This window comes from Myotis brandtii, unplaced genomic scaffold (assembly GCF_000412655.1).
Source record: "Myotis brandtii unplaced genomic scaffold, ASM41265v1 scaffold208, whole genome shotgun sequence".
Classification (NCBI taxonomy): Eukaryota; Metazoa; Chordata; class Mammalia; order Chiroptera; family Vespertilionidae; genus Myotis; species Myotis brandtii.
The window spans coordinates 8,126,122-8,130,312 of NW_005357764.1; the positions used below are offsets into that span (position 1 = coordinate 8,126,122).

Below are 4,191 nucleotides of genomic sequence, written 5' to 3' on the forward strand. Positions count from 1 at the left end.
ATATCAAGTTTTATTCAATGTACCTATAGTTTAACTAAGACTTAAAACTTTAAGTAAAGTTTATTAAGTTAATTTTAGGGAACGTTGTGGAGTGAAAGAAGATGTAGTGTCGAGGATTGAGAAAGATATGTTGAGATGGTTTGGACATATAGAGAGGATGCACGAAAGGAGATAGAGGAAATAAGTATACAAGACGAATGTGGATGGGAGAGTTGGAAGGGGTCAACCTCAGCGAACGTACCTCAATCAGACTGAGGACATTTTTAGCAAAGGCCAGTTTAGGAGTACCCTAATTAAGTTAATAACAGTGTACCTACCTATACAGTTTAAGTTTAAAAAATTTGGCTCTCAAAAGAAATTTCAGTCCTTGTACTGTTGATATTTGGCTCTGTTGACTAATGAGTTTGTCGACCACTGAGTTAGAGTAAAAGGGAAAACCATGTGAGCCAACCATCCTGGAATCACTTATACCAAAAACTATTTGTTGTTTATGGAAAATCCAAATTTAACTGGTTACCCAGCTATCTTGGACCCCATAGCAATACTCCTATGTTAACAATCTGTAGGTTCTCACTGCTATGCTCATGTGCTAGATCAGCGGTTCTCAACCTGTGGGTCGCGACCCTTTGGGGGTCAAACGACCCTTTCACAGGGGTCGCCTAAGACCATCGGAAAACACATATATAATTACATATTGTTTCTGTGATTAATCACTATGCTTTAATTATGTTCAATTTGTAACAATGAAAATACATCCTGCATATCAGATATTTACAATATGATTCATAACAGTAGGAAAATTACAGTTATGAAGTAGCAATGAAAATAATTTTATGGTTGGGGGTCACCACAACATGAGGAACTGTATTAAAGGGTCTTGGTATTAGGAAGGTTGAGAACCACTGTGCTAGATAGTGTCCCTGCTCAGTCACCACAGAAAGCTTCTCCCTGGGTCCCATGCTTCTGTGTTGATATCTACAAGCTAATCTCCATCCAGCTCTGAATGATTGTTCCAGAACATAAATCACACCTCTTCCCTCCTTAAAATCTATTATTGCTTTCTGTCACACTTCTAGTATAAGCTAAAGGACTACCCATGTGGTCTCTAATTCCTTACCCCACTGACCTTATCCTGTCCCTCTCCCAAAGCAAGGGGACAGTTGCAGGTTAAGTCTCAGCCTTGCCTGATCCCCCGGATATCTGGAGGAAAGTGTTTCCCTCCTCATGCACTGGATTCTCACCCTCTTGCAATAGTCACTTATTGGCTAAGGTTTACTCTAGGAACATGTCAGCTGCCTGGATTTCAGGCTTTCAGTATCTGGCTGAAGCAGCTCCAAAACCAAAAAGTAGTTCTCTGATGGAGGTTTCCAGAAGGTGTGAGCCACAAGGACAAATAGTATAGAAGCTGAGAAATGGGTCCACAGAACCAGTTAGGGAATTGGAGGAGATTTGGGTGGTTCCAACAGTATTCAGCAGGATCCCAGAGGCACATTGAAAGGTTTGGCTGCCTTCACTGTAAAAATGTCCCTGACTGTTGGCAGTAGCCTATTAGGGCTCCTGGGCAGGTCAAAGAGTAAGAACTGGACACTCTTATCATACCTGGGGTGAGGGGTGGGGCAGATAACCAGTGAGTATCTGGTTGGTTTGGTTGTGAGACAGAATGAGCTGCTTTCTGGCTGGGCCTCTTTGTGGGAGCAACAGCATCTTTATTTAAAGAGCATTTATTATTTTACTAGTGGCCCGGTGGATGAATTTGTGCACATTGAAAGGAAATTAATTAGAAGTGATATTTCAATATCACTATTCACCACTTCTCTATAATAGAAGTGTCAACCAAATTCATGATCGACAATGACAGATGGAAACACACACATGCGATTGGCGCGAGAGTTTTATATGTATGGCGGATGTGCGAGTCAACTTAGCCTTTTATAGATATAGAATAAACTTGCTTAATTAGACCTGCTTTCTGATTTAGCTAAACTTTTTCCAGCCCAGTGAAGCATCCCAACTTCTTTTTCAGGTAATTGTCAGCAACACAGCAGTAAATATCAATACGAAGCAGATTATTATTGTAGATCATGCAGGGAGAACAAACGGTAAAATATTTAACTGCAGCACTGTTTGACTATATTCTGCATAGTGAGAAAATCCGAAGTCATTTTCAAGGTTCATCATTTCTTACTTCTTTTCAGTTGGGTCAAGTTTCTAAATCTCTATTTTCCGGCTAATGAAAAGAAAATAGGATTCCACCAAGTCTCCTACTACCTAATCCAGGACTTCTGTGAGGATCAAATGAGATGAGGCACAGGAAAACACTTCACAGACATTTGGTTAAAGTGTAAAAGGGTTCCACCTATGTTCCTGGAACTCCAAGGAGGCTAGTTGCTAGGGAAAGGAAGCCGGGCATTGCTACATGATGTCATTACCTGGCACCCACAGCGACTGTTTCCGGGCTGGGCTTGGCTATGGGCTGCATTTTGTGCCATGGGGTCTTGGCAGCATCGGTTGCAATTTGATGGGCTGTTGCTCCGGGATGGTGGCGGAGCCTGTGTCCCACTTGGGAGAAGCCCAGTATTGCTTTCTGAGCGCCAGATCCATGGTGCCGTTTCTCTGTGCGCATCATGGCAGTTCCTGCATTGAGCGTCTGCCCCCTGATGGTCAGTGTGCGTCATAGTGACCAGTCAGAAGGTGGGAAGGACATTTAGCATATTAGTCTTTTATAACTATATATATAAAACCCTAATATGCAAATAGACTGAATGGCAGAACAACCAAACAACCGGTCGCTATGATGTGAGCTGACCACCACGGGGCGTGCGCGGAACATGGCCCGCATCGGCAGCAGGCGGCAGAGCGTGGAACATGGTGGGTGTCAGCTGCAGTGGGATGGTGGAGCAGGTGAGCGGGGGCATCAGACCAAGGCGGGGTGGCAGTCGCTGTCATTGGGGCGAGCCTCTGGTGGTTACTGAAAATTCTTTGCTCTCATGCTCTGCAGTCCTGCCTGGTGCTCACCCCTGCTATTGGCGCTGGCCCCATTTGCACCCACTGCTGGCACTGGAGCTACCGCTTGCACCCACTGCCAGTGCTGGCCCCACTTGCACCTGCAGTTGGTGCCAGAGCCACCGCTTGCACCCGCTGCCGGTGCCCAGCGCCGTCAGAGGGTGCGAGCGGTGGCTGCCAGCCCCAGTTGCCCCTGAGGGCTTCTCCACGTCCCCCCTGCTCCTGAGGGATGATCAGAGCAGCAGCCACCACTTGTATCCGCTGATTGTGCCGGCCCCGCTCTCACCCACTGCTGGCGCTAGCCCCAATCGCTCTGCGCCATCAGAAAATGTGGGGGCAGCGGCAACAGGAGCGGGGCTGCCGGCAGACAGGGGACCAGGGGCTGGTCCACCGCAGCCTCGCAGCCCACAGTTTCAACGTGCACAAATTCGTGCACTGGGCCCCTGGTAGATAGATAATAGAGTGGCTGTATGTAAGAGTCTAGTAGAAATAACTACAGGTTCTAAGGACATTGTATTATAGTCCTAATGTGAATCTAATTTTTAAAACTGCAGGGCTGTGTATATATCATCTATCTCTCTATATATAAAAGCCTAGTATGCAAAGTGTGCCCTTGGGAGTTCGACTGACTGGGAGTTTGATTGCTCGCTGTGATGTGCGCTGACCACCAGGGGGCGGTGTGGAATGAAGGAAGGCACCAGCCGGCAGCCAGCAGCCAGCATCCGCTAGGGACTGTACCTGTGCACAAATTTCGTGCACTGGGCCTCTAGTCTACACTAATAAAAGAGAAACATGCAAATTGGTGTCACTCCGCTACCCTTCCCATTGGCTAATCAGGGGGATATGCAAATTAACTGCCAGCCAAGATGGCGGCCAGCAGCCAGGCAGCTTGAAGCTAACAGGAGGCTTGCTTGCTTCAGTGACGGAGGACTCCAACATTCCCCGCCTGCCTTGCCGGCCTCTGAGCTTGCAGTTTGAAACATTGTTACAAATATAGAAGCTAAACAAAACCCCAGAAACCTGCTTTCAGCCAGCCGGGATCTCAGAGCTGGAGTTGAAACAGTGTTTCGATTATAGAACCCAAACAAACCAGATACCTGCTTTCAGCAGCCGAGGCCTAAGAGCTGGAGCAAGCCTCAGAGCTAAAGCTGGCCCAGAATAAAAAAGAAAAAAAAAGAAAAAAAGAAA

At 46.5% G+C, this 4,191-nt stretch overlaps 1 long non-coding RNA gene across 1 annotated transcript in view; it reads left to right on the top strand.

Moving 5' to 3' along the window:
* LOC106725987 overlaps nucleotides 1–1,882 on the top strand; it is a 15,351-nt gene extending 13,469 nt beyond the window's left edge. Inside the window, exon 3 of the long non-coding RNA XR_001362004.1 lies at nucleotides 1,770–1,882. This is a non-coding gene — a long non-coding RNA (uncharacterized LOC106725987). The remainder of the gene's footprint in view (nucleotides 1–1,769) is intronic.
* The last annotated feature ends 2,309 nt before the right edge of the window (nucleotides 1,883–4,191 follow it).